Source organism: Castor canadensis, chromosome X (genome assembly GCF_047511655.1).
Source record: "Castor canadensis chromosome X, mCasCan1.hap1v2, whole genome shotgun sequence".
NCBI classification, from domain to species: Eukaryota; Metazoa; Chordata; class Mammalia; order Rodentia; family Castoridae; genus Castor; species Castor canadensis.
Genome location: NC_133405.1, coordinates 23,252,941 through 23,269,260, shown reverse-complemented (window position 1 = coordinate 23,269,260; position 16,320 = coordinate 23,252,941). Strand labels below are relative to the sequence as shown.

Below are 16,320 nucleotides of genomic sequence, written 5' to 3'. Positions count from 1 at the left end.
CCATTTACCAGCGAATGATAACATTTCGTTCTTCTTCATGGCTACATAAAATTCCATTGTATAAAAATACCACATTTTCTTAATCCATTCATCAGTAGTGGGGCATCTTGGCTGTTTTCACTATTGTGAATAGTGCTGCAATAAACATGGGTGCACAGGTGCCTCTGGAGTAACCTGTGTCACAGTCTTTTGGGTATATCCCCAAGAGTCATATTGCTGGATAATAAGGTAGATCAATGTTTAACTTTTTAAGTAGCCTCCAAATTTTTTTCCAGAGTGGCTGTACTAGTTTACATTCCCATCAGCAATGTAGGAGGGTTCCTTTTTCCCCACAACCTTGCCAACACCTGTTGTTAGTGGTGTTGCTAATGATGGCTATTCCAAAAGGGGTGAGGTGGAATTTTAGTGTGGTTTTAATTTGCCTTTCCTTTATTGCTAGAGATGGTGAGCATTTTTTCATGTGTTTTTTGGCCATTTGAATTTCTTCTTTTGAGAAAGTTCTGGTTAGTTCACTTGCCCATTTCTTTATTGGTTCATTAGTTTTGGGAGAATTTAGTTTTTTAAGTTCCCTATATATTCTGATTATCAGTCCTTTGTCTGATGTGTAGCTGGCAAATAATTTCTCGCACTCTGTGTGTGTTCTCTTCAGTTTAGAGACCATTTCTTTTGTTGAGCAGAAGCTTTTTAGTTTTATGAAATCCCATTTATCTATGCTATCTCTTAGTTGCTGTGCTGCTGGGGTTCCACTGAGAAAGTTCTTGCTTGTACCTATTAATTCCAGAATATTTCCTACTCTTTCCTGTACCAACCTTAGAGTTTGTGGTCTGATATTAAGATCCTTGATCCATTTTGAGTTAATATTGATAAAGGGTGATATACATGGATCTAGTTTCAGTTTTCTGCAGACTGCTAACCAGTTTTTCAAGCAGTTTTTGTTGAAGAGGCTGTCTTTTCGCCATCATATATTTTTAGCGCCTTTGTCAAAGACAAGTTGATTAGAGTTGTGTGGCTTCATATCTGGGTCCTCTATTCTCTTCCACTGGTCTTCATGTCTGTTTTTGTGCCAGTACCATGCTGTTTTTATTGTTATTGCTTTGTAATATAGTTTGAAGTCGGGTATCGTGATACTCCAGTGTTGTTCTTTGGACTGAGTATTGCCTTGGCTATCGTGGTCTCTTGTGTTTCCATATAAATTTAATGGTAGATTTTTCAATCTTTTTAATGAATGTCATTGGAATTTTGATGGGAATTGCATTAAACATGTAGATTATTTTGGGGAGTATAGACATTTTTACTGTGTTGATTCTACCAATCCATGAGCATGGGAGATCTCTCCACTTTCTATAGTCTTCCTCAATCTCTTTCTTCAGAAGTTTATAGGTTTCCTTGCAGAGGTCATTCACATCGTTTGTTAAGTTTACACCTAGGTATTTGATTTTTTTGAGGCTATTGTAAATGGAATTGTTCTCATATGTTGTTTCTCAGTTTGTGCATTATTAGTGTATAGAAATGCTAATGATTTTTCTATGTTAAGTTTATATCCTGCTACCTTGCTGTAGCTATTGATGGTGTCTAGGAGCTTCTGAGTAGAGGTTTTTGGATCTTTAAGGTATAGGATCATATCATCTGCAAATAGGGATATTTTGACAGTTTCTTTACCTACTTGTATTCCTTTTATTCCTTCTTCTTGCCTAATTGCTCTTTCTAGGAATTCCAGTACTATGTTGAATAGGAGTGGAGATAGTGGGCATCCTTGTCTATTTCCTGATTTTAGAGGGAATGGTTTCAGTTTTTCTCCGTTAAGTATAATGCTGGCTGTAGGTTTGTCATATATAGCTTTTATAATGTTGAGGTACTTTCCTTCTGTTCCTAGTTTTCTTAGAGCTTTTATCATGAAATGGTGTTGGAACTTATCAAAGGCTTTTTCTGCATCTATTGAGATGATCAATAGATCATCTTGCTTCTGTTAATGTGGCTTATTACATTTATTGATTTTCATATGTTGAACCACCCCCTGCATTCCTGTGATGAAGCCTACTTGGTCGTAGTGAATGATCTTTTTGATGTGTTGTTGAATTCGGTTTGCCATTATTTTATTGAGGATTTTTGCATCAATGTTCATTAAGGAGATTGGCCTATAGTTCTCCTTTGTGGAGGTGTCTTTGCCTGGTTTTGGGATAATTCTAATACTGGCTTCATAAAATGTATTAGGCAGTTTTCCTTCCCTTTCTATTTCGTGGAACAGTTTAAGGAGGATTGGTGTCAGTTCTTCTTTAATGGTCTGATAGAATTCAGTAGAGAATCCATCAGGTCCTGGACTTTTCTTTTTGGGGAGACTCTTGATTTCTTCTTCAATTTCATTTTGTGTTATAGATCTATTCAGGTGATTAATTTCCTCTTGGTTCAGTTTTGGATGATCATATGTATCTAGAAATCTGTCCATTTCTTTAAGATTTTTGAGTTTATAGAATATAGGTTCTCAAAGTAGTCTCTGATGATTTCCTGGACTTCCATGGTGTTTGTTGTTATCTCCCCTTTTGCATTCCCGATTCTATGAATTTGAGTTTTTTCTCTCATCATTTTAGTCAGGTTTGCCAGAGGTCTGTTGATCTTGTTTATGTTTTCAAAGAACAAGCCTTTTGCTTCATTAATTCTTTGTATGGTTTTTTTGGTTTCTATTTCATTGATTTGCTTCGGATTTGCTTGTTCTTGTTTTTCTAGGAGTTTGAGATGTATCATTAGGTCATTGATTTGGGATCTTTCAGTCTTTTTAATATATGCACTCATGGCTATAAACTTTCCTCTCAGGACTGCCTTTGTTGTGTCCCATAGGTTCCGGTAGGTTGTATTTTCATTTTCATTGACTTCCAGGAACTTTTTAATTTCCTCTTTTATTTCATCAATGATCCATTGTTCATTAAGCAATGAGTTATTCCGTTTCCAGCTGTTTGCATGTTTTTTGTCTTTACTTGTGTTGTTGAGTTCTACTTTTACTGCATTGTGATCGGATAGTATGCACGGTATAATTTCTATTTTCTTATATTTCTCTGCAGGCTCTTAACTCTGTTGTTGTCTACTTTGTTAACTATATTCTCAGACAGACTCTCATGTCAAGGTCTAAAGATTAATTCTCTACCTCCAAATTTTAAACCTTTCTTTCTTCAGTCTAATGGGGAAGAATAAAGACTTTGTTAGTACTTGTATAACTACAATATTGTATAAAACAATATTCTCTTGAACAACCAGTGTGCACTAATATCATTCATGCATTGTGGCCAAGAGAATGTATTCTCTGAGGATTGGTAGAGTGGCTCAATTGTTAGAGTGCCTGCCTAGCAAGCCTAAGAAGTATGAGGCCCTGAGTTTAAACCCCAGTCTTGGATGACCTATCTATTGATGATAATGGGGTGTTAAAGTCTCCCACGACCACTATGTTGGCATTAATATATGCTTTTAGGTCCTTCACGGTATGTTTGATGAAATTGGGTTCGTTGACATTGGGTGCTTGTAAGTTAGCAATTTTTATTTCCTTTTGGTCTATTTCCCCTTTTATTGGTATGCAGTGTCCTTCTTTATCTTGTTTGATCAATGTCAGTTTGAAGTCTACTTTGTCAGAGATAAATATTGCTACTCCTGTCTGTTTTGGGGGGCCTTTGGCTTGGTAATTCTTCCTTCAGCCTTTCATCCTAAGCCTATGCTTATTTCTGTTGGTGAGATGGGTCTCCTGTAAGCAACAAATTGTTGGATCTTCCTTTTTAATCCTTTTCATCAAATGGTGCCTTTTGATGGGGGAATTAAGTCCATTAACATTAAGTGTTAGTACTGATAGGTATGTGGTGATTCCTGTCATTTAGTTGTCTTAGTTGTTTGAAGGTTTGATTGTGTGTACCTAGATTGAGGTTACTCTCTACTTTCTTGCTTTTTCTTTTCCTGTAGTTTGGTGCTGCCTGCCCTTTCATGGTTATGTTGGGTTTCACTTTCTGTGTGCAGAATCCCTTGAAGAATCTTTTGTAGTGGTGGCTTTGTGGTCACATATTGTTTTAGTTTCTGCTTATCATGGAAGACTTTTATTGCTCCATCTATTTTGAAGAGAGTAGTTTTGCTGGGTAGAGTATCCTAGGATTGAAGTTATTTTCATTCAGTGCCCAGAAGATCTCACCCCACACTCTTCTTACTTTTAAAGTTTCTGTTGAGAAGTCTGCTGTGATTTTGATGGGTTTACCTTTGTATGTTATTTGTTTATTCTCTCTACAGCCTTCAATATTTTTTCCCTAGTTTCTGTACTTGTTGTTTTAATGATAATATGCCATGGTGTAGTTCTCTTTTGGTCTGGTCTGTTTGGTGTTCTGAAGGACTCTTGCATCTGTATGGGAATAGATTTCTCTAGATTTGGGAAATTTTCTGTTATTATTTTGTTGAATATATTACACGTTCCCTTTGCTTGCACCTCTTCTCCTTCTTCAATGCCCATGATTCTCAGGTTTGGTCTTTTGATGGAGTCAGTGAGTTCTTGCATTTTCTTTTTGCAGGTCTTGAGTTGTTTAACTAATAGTTCTTTGGTTTTTCCTTTAATTACCATTTCATCTTCAAGTTCTGAGATTCTGTCTTCTGTTTGTTCTGTTCTGCTGGATTGGCCTTCCATTTTGTTTTGCAATTCTGTTTCATTCTTTTTTCTGAGGTTTTCCATATCCTGAATGCCTTCCTTTTCAATGTTGTCTATTTTCATCTTGAGTTCATTTACCTCTTTATTAATCATGTTCTTTGTTTCACTTTGGTGTTTATACAGTGCTTCTATGGTTTCTTTTATTTCTTGTTGTGCTTTCTCAAATTCTCTATTTTTGTTGTCTTGGAATTTCTTGAGTGTCTCCTGTACATTTTGGTTGACCATATCCAGTATCATCTCTATTAAATTGTCATTGACTACCTGTAGGATTTCTTCTTTAAATTATTCTTGTGGGCTTCATTGGGTTCTTTTGCATAGTTTATCTTCATTTTGTTGGAGTCTGGATCTGAGTATCTGTTTTCTTCATTTCCCTCTGGTTCCTGTACTAATTTTTTGCTGTGGGGAGACTGGTTCCCCTTTTTTGTCTGTCTTCCCATCATTGCCCTTGGTATTGTTATGTTCCTCTACTGTGTGCAATTAAGTATTTTCTAGCTTGTAATAATAACAATGGTGATATTTAGAATGGAAGGCTGAGAGGAGAGGGACAGCAAAAAAGGTAAAGAAAAAGGGAAAAACAAATAAAAAAACTAGTAAAACAAAACAAAACAATAAAAAGTTTTTCAAAGATATAAACAAGAAGAGATAGTGTACTAATGAGCAGTAGGCTAAACAGGTATTAGAGAGACAGAGAGAGGATTGAAAAATAAAATTAAATTAAAAGAAACTCCAAGTTCAAATGCAATAAAATTTCAGACTTAATAATTTTGGTGTTAGTCCCTCAGCCTCCAATCCTGGAGATGTTGTCTCAGAAGTAGTTCTGTCATTGTCTCATCCAAGGGGAAAAAAACTAAAACAAAACAAAACAACACAAAACAAAAAAAAACCCCACAAAATGTCCCAAGTTCAAATGCAATACAGTTTCAGTTAGTTTTTCAGCATGCAGGTGTAGTTCAGTTGTTGTCTGATCAAAGGTAGGGAGAGAAAAAAAAAGAGTCTGTAGACAGTTCTGTGCATGGCTATCTGAGGCTGTGGCTCACCTACCCGCTGCTGTCAGCCTGCTGTTGCTGGAGGCTTTATTTACACAGATCTCAGGAGTGAGCTTAGCACTCACCTAGCCCCATAGGCTTTGTTTATTTAGAATTTTCCTGGGCGCGACCACCACTGCTACAAGCTTACCCCTTTCCAAGCACACTGGGGGAGGTGGCGCTACACCCACTTTCTCCGGCCAGCTTGTTTATTTACAGTTCATGTAGGAAGTGTCCCTTCCCACCTCTCCTGTGGAGTTTTCCTCCCACTGCCACATTTACAAGCTTTCCCACTCTTGATTGCTGGGTGTGTGCTGCCACTCCTGCCTTCTCCAGCTGGCTTGTTGGGAGGGGTTGCCCTTCCCCTCCTCTTCAGCACTCAGGGTGCCCCACCCTCTTTGCTACATGTCTTTTTTTTGTTGTTGATTATTATTCAGTTTTTTTTTCTTTTTTCCCTGGGTGGGGGATGGTCTGTCTAGGGGGCTATGCTGATCTGGCCCAGCGTTGTCTGTGGGAGTACCACATGCCGCTTAGCTCACCTTGTTGTCTGTGTCTTCCCAAGCAGTCTGGGCACTGGTGTCTGGCAGCTGCGTGGGAGCCCTCCTGGTTTGTCCATTTAACATGAGGTGGAGCTGCTAAGCATGGGCTGAGAGTGTGGAGGAGTCAAAGTTTTGCCTCTTCCCGGTGGTTTTTCCTGTAAGATGTATCTCTAGCATCTCTCCAAGATTTACTTTAGGAAGCATGCTTTCTGCTTCCTTCCTCTTGTCGCCATCTTGGAATCTTCCCTATCTTGTATTTTTTTGTAGACATCAGGAGTTAATTGTTATTCCAAACACATTCACAATAGAAACTCAAAAGAATATAGGAATGCTTTCCACCTGAAATAACTAAACTAGATTCTGCTGTTATATAATGCTTACCACATTTCAGAAATAAAGATGGGATCCATTGTCTTCTATACCTACTAAAGTCAAGGTGGTAAAGACATTTTGGTTGCAATACTGTCATAATGATTGAATATTGCCATTAAAAAATAAAATAAAATCAGCAAATAAAAATGGTGGTAGATGAATACTTTTATTGTTTTACTGAAAAAGGGACAAAATGTTAAATGTCCACAGTATTGCAGGTGAGCAATCACCATGTCAATGTCTCCATATGATGTTTTAACATTTCACTTGTGGTATGTAAAAACTGAAGCTGAATGTCTCTCTGCTCTAAATTTCACATTTGTTATTTCTTCTTGAGCTGAACAGTTTTCATTTGTTATTTAAAAGTAGTTTGGATAAAAGCTTCAGAACTCCAAAGTGCTTTTCTAGTAAGAATGTTACATCTGGGCGTTGGTGGTTCATGCCTGTAATCCTAGATACTTGGGAGGCTGAGATAAGAAGGATGATGGTTCGAGGTTAGTCCAGACACATAGTTTGTGAGACCTCATCTTCAAATAACCAGACCAAAATGGACTGGAAGTGTGGTTCAAGAAGTAGAGTTCCTGCTTTGAAAACATGAAACCTATAGTGTCTCTGTTATATTCAATTGCTTTTGCTCCTTTGTCAAAGATGAGTTGACTATATTTGTGTGCACCATTTCATGTTTCTATATTCTGTTTCACCTGTTTATTTGTTTGCTAATGTAATGCTGCCTTCCTTACTGTAGCTTTATGTTAAGTCAGGTTGTGTTATTCCTTCAACTGCTTTTTTTTTTGGTGGCACTGGAGTTTGAACTCAGGGCCTCACACTTGCTAGTGTGAGCACTCTACGACTTGAGCCATTCCACTAGCTATGTTTTTCTAGTCTTGATTGCTAGTTTAATACCACTGTGGTATGAGTACATACATTGCATGATTTCTATATTTTTTGGTGGTAATGGGGTTTGAACTCAGGGCCTTGTACTTGCTAGGCAGGTATTCTACCACTTGAACCATGAGCTCAGCTCAAGTATGATTTCTATTCTTTTGGAGTTGATGCAATGTGTTTTATGTCTTGGAGAATATACCATATGAGCTTGAGAAGAATGCATTTTCTGGTGTTGTTGGATGAAGTACTGTGTAAATGTCAATTGGATTGAATTGATTAATGATACTGCTCAGTTCAAGTACATCATTATTTTTCTGCCTGCTGTACCTGTCAATTATTGATAGAAGAGCATGGAAGTTCTTACTATAACAGTGGATTTGTCTATTTCTCCTTACAGTTCTATCAGTCTTTGCATCATGTAATTTTAACACTATTGTTAGGAGTATTATATTCAGTGTTATCATGCTTTCTTTGAAAATAGCCCTTTCATCATTATGTAAAGGCACACTTTACCCATGAAAATTCTTCTTGATAGTAGTCTGCTTTGTAAATATTAATATATTTACTCTAGCATTCTTCTGCCTATTGTTAGCAGAGTATATCTTCTTCCATTTTATGACTTTTAATCTATCTGTGTCTGTATATTTAATGTAGGTACCTTGTAGAGAACATGTATTCAGGTTGCATTTTTTATACTCTGACAGTTTCTATCTCCTATCTGGTGTTTTAGGCCATTCATATGTAAAGTGAATAGTAATATAGTTGGGTAAATATCTACTAGTTTTGTAACTGTTTTCTGTTCACTGCCCTTTGGTGTTTCTTTTTTTTTGTATTCTATTCTTTTTATTTGGTCTTTTGTGGTTTTAATTGAGCATTTTATATGGTTCTATTTTCTTTTCTCTTTTAAATATCAATTATGCCTATTAAAAAAAAAACTTTTTAGAGAAAAGCCATAGTTTTAAAATCACTTTCACAGCTAATCTAAGTGTTGTTTCAAATAGCACAGGGATCTCAGGTATCTTATAACAGAGTATTAACATGCCCTCTCTCCCGTCTTTTATAATATTGCTGTCATATATTTCACAGGTGTTCCTTCCCTTACTGTCAGTAGAGAAAAAGTAAAATAAGCACCTACATTCAGTAGGATGGTTACTGTTTAGATGAAGAGAAAAATAACAAGTGCCGGGTAGAATGTGGACAAGTTGTCACCCTTATGTTCTGTTGATAAGAATGAAAAATCATGCAGCCACTATTGAAAATGGTATAACATCTCCTCAAAAATAAAAAAATATATATATAACAACCACATGATCCAGCAATTCTTCTTTTGGATATTTACCCAAAAGACTTGAAAGCAGAGTCTTGAAGAGGTATTTTTGCAGTCACTTTATTCACAGCAGCCAAAATGTAGAAGTAACCCAAGTGTCTACTGACCGGTAAACAAAATGTTGTGTATACATATAATGGGATATTATTCAGCTTTCAAGGGAAGGAAATTCTGACATGTGCTACAGCCTGGATGAACCTTGGGGGCGTTATGCTAAATAAAGCAAGCCAGCCACCAATAGCCAAGTACCATATGATTCCATTTATGTGAAGTACCTAGTAGAGGCAAGGTCATGGAGAAAGAAAGCAGAATGGTGTTTGGCAAACACTTGGTACAACAAGGAATAGAAAGCTTGTTTAATGGGTATAGAGTCTCAATTTTGCAAGATTGAGTCTTATAGATCAGTCACACAGCAATGTAAGTGTGTTTATCACCAATGAACTACACACTTAAAAGTGATTTTGATGGTAAATTCTGTATTATGAGCACTTCCAATTAAAAATTAAATTACAGGTTTAATTTTTCCTTCATTTCTTCCTCCTTGAACAATTCTTCCAAAATTGATCTATAGATTGAATGCCGTCCCAAATAAAATTTCAACATGCTTTTTGGTTAAAAAATGACTAAGTGATTTACAAAGCTCAAACGGAAATTTAAAGTACCTAGAATAGCCAAAAGAACCTTGAAAAAGAAAAAGGTTGAAATTAACACTCCCTGATTTAAAGAATGGTATAAAGCTCCAATAAGTAAGATAATGTGATAATGGTATAAAAATAGGCAAATTAATGAAATAAAACCAAACTCAAGAATATACCCACATACTTATATTGACAAGCAATTTTTGACAAAGGCCCAAATGCAATTTAGTGGGCTAATGATAAACTCTCCACAAACAATGCTAGAACAATTGTGTATTCATATGCAGCAAAAGAAATTCAATCCATATCTTGCACCATATAAAAATAATAAATTAGGACTGAGAGTGTGGCTCAAGTGGTAGAGTGCTTGCTTAGCAAGTGCAAGGCCCTGAGTTCAAACCTCAGTATCACCAAAAAAATGTTTATGCTTGCTTCAGCAGTACATATACTAAAATTTGGAATGATACAGAGATTAGCATGACCCCTGCACAAGGATGACACACAAATTCATTGTGTTCCATATTTTAAAAAATAATCAACAAAATATGTTGTTGACCCAAATATTATATGTAACACCATCAATATTCTAGAAAAATATGGGAGAAAACTCTGTGACCTCCATTAGACAAAAATTTCCTAGATATGCATAATCTATAAAATAACAAATTAACAAACTTCATCAAAATTATAAACTTGGGCTGGTGGAGTGGCTCAAGTGATAGAGTGCCTGCTTTGCAAGTGCCAGGTTCTGAGTTCTGAGTTCAATCCACAGTACCACCAAAAAAATTATAAACTTCTCTTCTTTAAATGACACTGTTAAGATAAAGAACACACAAGCCATAGAATGGAAAAAAGGGTGATATGATAAAAGATTTATATGAAAAATATTTAAAATTCACATCCAGATGTATTTGTGTTCAGAATACATAAATTGGAATAAAATAATCTGATTTTTAAAATACGGGCAAAATATTTGCAGAGATATTTCACCCAGAAAGACAAATGGATGGCACTAAGCCTAACTACATATGCTCACCCTCATTCCTCATGAGGGAAATGCAAATTATAAACAGTGTGTGTTCCATTGCACACTCATTCGATGCACAAAAAATGAACAAGATTGAGTATACCAATGATTGGCAAGAAAATGGTGCAACTGAATTCTCATATTCTGTTGGTGGATATGTAAAATAGCACAAGTTTGGAAAACTGGCAGTTTCTTAAAATTTAAGCATACATCTGCCATATAATCCAGCCACTCCACTCTTACTTCTATAAGAAAACTGGAAGTATGGAGTGCCAGTCTAGCAAGCATGAGACCCTGAGTTCAAACCTCATTAGTGGCAAAAATAATAATAAAAATATTTTTCCAAAGCATTTCAAAAAAAGTGAAAGTGCACATCCATACAATGACTTGAACATAAATGTTGCGACAGTTCTCTTGTCTTCCTCCCTTCCTCCCTCTCCCTCTCTCCTTCCCTCCCTTCCATCTTTCTCTATCTTCCTTGCCTTGCTATGTTTCCCATGCTGGTCTCAAACTCCTGAGCTCAAGCAAGCCTCCTGACTCAGTTTCCACAGTAGCTGGTACTACAGGTATGCACCACAGTGCCTGGAACTTTCTATCTTTCTTTATGTTATAAATATACCTGTTTGCTAAGGGACAACAGAACTCAGAGAGATGGTGCTGTACAGTTTGTATATGCTTGGAAGCTGAACTCTATGCAGAGAGAATGACAAAGAGAGGGCAAGTAGGGCAGGCCAGGCAGCATTCTGGGGCTTGTAATAGTTGGTGGGCAAGAGCCTGCTGGGGTTCAGGGTTTGGATCAGGGCACCCTGGAGGCTGTATGGTCTGGAGATGTGAGCTGGGTTGGCAGTGGCACCTGGACTCAGCTAACGTCATTTGCCACTTTGTGGGAAAACTTTGGCAGCACAAAGGCTTCAGGGTACACATCTGAGTTGTAGTACTTTGGCTGCATCCATTCTGCCTGTGTCTGTGTCAGCTGCTGCAAGGCCTCCAAGAAGTTGGATTTGGGGTTGCTGCTGCAAGCCCACTGGGGTAGGTGAGGATGGTGCAGTAAGCATAACTCACCATAGGGAAGAGTGACTTACAGAACTGCCACATCTCCTTGATGAAGTCCAGCAGCTGCTGGCACTCATCCTGGCAACAGAGAACACCATCTTTTTAGAAACTTGGATGACAACCTTCTCAATGGTGCACTGGACCACAAACTCTATGGAGGGGTGTGTCACCACCTTGCACAAGACACCCTTATGTCTGCCCATATGACCAGCACCTTTCCAGAGTAGCGTTGACTGAAGAGAAGCAAGTTGGCTATCACCTCCTGGTAGAACTCATCTCTTTGTGCACTTGATGACACCCTCCAGCATTAGCACATTGCCATAAGTCACTGCAGAAAATAAGGACAATAAATCTGTTCTTTAAAAGAAAGGTTAACTAAATGCAGCTACTATAATCCATGTTGGGACTGGGGTTTGAACTCACGACTTCACACTTGCAAAATAAGTGCTCTACCACTTGAGCCCCGCTTACTTAGTTTCCTTCTTTTCTCAACCTGTCTGATGCACCTTAGCTCTCAGTGATCATATCTTTGCTGAGTTGTTACAGTTTATATATAGTTTCTATATATTATATATAAAATTATATATTTTTAATGTTACATATGTTATTTTTTTGTGGGCACTGGGGTTCAAACTCAAGGCCTCACACTTGCTAGGCAGAAGCTCTAGCACTTGAGCATGTCTCCATTCTTTTTTGCTTTGGTTATTTTTGAGATAGGATCTTGAGTTTATGCCAGGACAGCCTGAACTGCTATCCTCCCATTTATGCTTCCCGCATAGCTGAGATGACAGGTGTGCACAACTATGTCCAGTTTATTGGTTGAGATGGTCTTTTGGACTTTTCACCCAAGCTGGTTTTGAACTGCCATCCTCCCTATCTCTGCCACAAGAGTAGTTAAGAGGCTCTTTAGTAAATTCCTCAGGGGTCCAGATGTAGTATTCTCAGCCCTAATCTATCATAGCACTCTAGTTTTCCCCCTTAGTAATTGTGATCAATCACCTTAACAGCAAAGTAAATTCTTTGATGTAGCAGCAAGAGATACCCAAAATCATCTGAGTACACTCACATCCAATTTAACATAATCGTGGTCATGATCCCAAATTAAAACATAACTACCTTAGGTCCTAGGATCTCCAAATCCACCAAAACCAAGGTTGCTGGAACAAGAAGCAAAAAAATTATAAACCTGCCATTATTGTAATAATGAGGTGGCCACTCTCACTTCCAACCTGGGGTCTGATGGTGGGAGAAATTGGACCATATACTACATCTTATCAGATAACACCCTGCTTACAGATTATTTCTCCTGGAACTGGAATAAGCCTTCAAAAACCCATTCCCCCATTCCATCATTTGGGTGATGGAACAAATGGTAAGACCAGTGAATGCTGTGGGTGTATGTACATTGCCACGCTTCTTTCACTATAAAATGAGTTCTTTGGTCAGAATTAATATTGTATGAAATATCCTAGCAATAAATAAGCTATTTTAAAGTTTATATACAGTGGTGGTAGCCAAAGATTGTAGTCAGCGAAGGCAAATCTCTATCCAAAAATGTGTTTATTTTTATGAGGACATATCTCAATCCTCCTTTTATGGGGGAGTCAACCGGTCCCAAATGACTGACATGTCTCCAAAAGGGAATGGTGTTGAAATGGGGAATCAACATTTGTCTCTGTTCAGGTAATATTGGGAGCTCAGCAGTGTTGGCAGTAAGATTAGCCTAGGTGAGAGGAAGTATTTGGTCTTGCCCAAAGGACAGCCTCCTTCACCATTTCCATCACTACTTCATACAAGGGTCCATTGGGTCAAGATAGCCCTGGAAAAGATGCTGACTGATATTCACACATCCTGTCATCTTATTTACCTGATTGTTGACATCCTCATCTTGTAGTGCATGCTCTCTGCTTGGCAATTAGATAGAATATGGTTATATTCACACCCTGTCTCTTTCAGAAAGGCTCATTCACTTTTTCCTGAGACATCCTTTTTCAAAAAACTCTCATTCTTCCCAAATCCTCCCCCAGCCATCCAATCTGCTAGCCATTTCTCATAAAGCAGTAGAGACAAGCAGATATACTACCCACATGTCTACAGAGGGAGGATTTCTTGAGTTCTTCAGAGCTAACACAGAGTGGGGCAATAATGCAGTGCCCATCCACTGCTATCAGGTGTCAGTGTACTTAACATATCCACTCCTGAACTAGGCCTATTAATTTCTTTTCTTATACTTGCTCAGAGGGTTATCCTCATGATAACACAGGATTTTGTGTGTGTGTGTGTGTGTGTGTGTGTGTGTGGTACTGGGGATCAAATCCAGGGTCTAGTGCATGCTAGACAAAAACTTAACCACTGAGCTATATCCCCAGCCCTATGACACAGGTTTTTTTGGAGAAAGAGGCAGCCAAGCAAACACAGGTGGATTCTTAAAGACCTGTCACTTACTTCAGTGTACTTATGCTTTCTGAACTTCGTCTGCATGGTACTACTTTACGTTTTATAATAGTTCCTAGGCATATCCAATTTCTTCAGAATCACACAGTCATTTGGTGACCCATAATCAGACATTTAGTCCCTACCAGGCTCAGTGACAAAGCAGAAGTCACTTTATAAATAGAGAATACTTTGGAGAGAGTAAGTTACAGCTCAACTGCAAATTCTAAGAGTCTCTGTCATGATTCAACTTCTAGAACTCCATATCTGTTTGCCACAGATTTTTCTAATACCATTGGATCTACCAATCATGATCACAATAGACAGGGAAGCTTGCACTGCAGTTTGAACTTGCAGCAAAACTTCTCCTAATGCTGGTTTCTATTTAAAATTAGAATTGTAGGACTGGCAAGTGACTCAAGTGGTAGAGTGCCTGCTTAGCAAGCATGAGGCAATGGGTTCAAATCCCAGTCCTGAAAAAAAAATCTTTAAAATTAGAATTGTACTAGGCTATCTGGAAAGTGGAGTAGGGTATCACAACTAGGTGTGATATATTTTGCCTCCTTCACAATTCAGAGGCCCATTAAATAGGATGACTCTTTGTGACAGGGTATGTGAGGCTACGAAAAATTCTCTCTCACTTTATAGGGTATACTACATGCCTAGAAACATCTTCTGGGTCCAATGCCTCTGAACTTTCATGGCGTTTTTCTCTCACTAAGGACAGCCAAAGTACCTGTTACTCCACTATCAGTCAATTAGCATAATCACATCAGTATCACAGACCAACAGAATGTTTCATAGAATACTGAGATGATCAAGATTCTTTTGGATTTATTATAACAGAGAACAAGAAAATAAACTTTGATTTAAGACTGAGAAGGTGGACCACTATTCCTACCAGATGAAGGGGAACTGTTTATGATAATCTTTTCTGATGGGAATTTCAAAAGAAAGAATTTTCTAGGAAAATAGCTGCATAATAAGTGGCAAAAGCTATTTGAATTTGCTCCAGTAAAGACGCCAAGTTCGAAACAACAGCTGTGAATGGCATCACCGCCTAATTTTGTTAATAATAATCCACAGTGATTTCCAAGATCCATATGGTTTTTGCACTGGACAAAGAAGTGAATTAAATAAGAACATTATAGGAATCAACACACTTCTTTCGAGGCCTTGATCCTGCCACTGATACTTGCACTTCCACTCCAAAGATAAAATACAGCCAGCCCTCCATAGCTATGAGTTTCACACCCATGAATCTCACCAACCACAGATTGAAAGGATTTGAAAAAACCCAGCTATATCTGTACTGAACATATATAGGCTTTGTTTTCTTGTCATTATTCCATAAAGAATACAGTATAACAACTACTTTTATAGCATGTGCACTGTATTAGGTATTACAGGTAATCCAGAGATGATTTTCAGTGTACGTGAGGAGGTATAAAGGTTCTATACAAATACTGTACCATTTTATATAAGGCACTTGAGCATCCATGGATTTTGGCACCTACCGATGGTCCTGGAACCTGTCCTTTATGGGTACTGAGGGACAACCTTATTGATTTGGATTTATTATTTTGGTGAAGGAGTGGGGGAAGATAATAGCTCCTAGGATCTTCACCTAGGCCCTTCCCACTGTAATGGTGATTCTGATGGCTTATAAATATGTTTATTCTCATTAAATATTAAAGGACTGGACAAATAATCCCAGTTTGGATCTGTGAGCCCAATGGACCCACTGCTAAATTAACTTGGGTGAACACTCTCTATCCCCTGATCTCCAGAAACTGCCATTCTGACCATCAGGTCATATTTTGGGTATCAAAGTTAATGAACACTATCTAATGAGTTTTGCAAAAACAGGAAATTTCCCTTTTCCCAATGCATAGTAGTCCCAGTAAAGGGTTGTATTTTTCTCTGGATTAGGCTTGGAAGAACAATAACAGTATATACTAGCAGATGAGATTGGGTGCGTTCAGGGTGGTATGGCCATAGACAGTATATACTAGCAGGGTGTGGTGGTACATGCCTGTAATTATAGCACTAGGGAGGTGTAGGCAGGAAAATCACAAGTTCATGGCCAGCCTGGGCAACATAGTTCAAGACCAGTCTGGGTTACTTAACAAGACTCCATCTCAAAAAAAACCCACCACCCCCAAATCTCCAAAACAAAAACAAACAAAAAGTACACACTGTGTGGTGGGAATGCAAACTAGTACAACCACTCTGGAAAAAATTTGAAGGCTTCTTAAAAATCTAAACACAGATCTACCATATGATCCAGCAATACCCCTCTTGGGGATATAACCCAAAGAATGTGACGCAGGTTACTCCAGAGGCACCTGCACATCC

General features: G+C 38.0%; 2 pseudogenes; one reads left to right on the top strand and one right to left on the bottom strand.

Annotated features, from left to right (window-relative positions):
* Positions 1-9,877: 9,877 nt before the first annotated feature.
* Positions 9,878-9,976, top strand: LOC141420072 (U6 spliceosomal RNA; annotated as a pseudogene).
* A 1,359-nt stretch (positions 9,977-11,335) lies between these two features.
* LOC141419419 (spermidine synthase pseudogene) lies at positions 11,336-13,428 on the bottom strand (annotated as a pseudogene).
* Between the last annotated feature and the right edge of the window lie 2,892 nt (positions 13,429-16,320).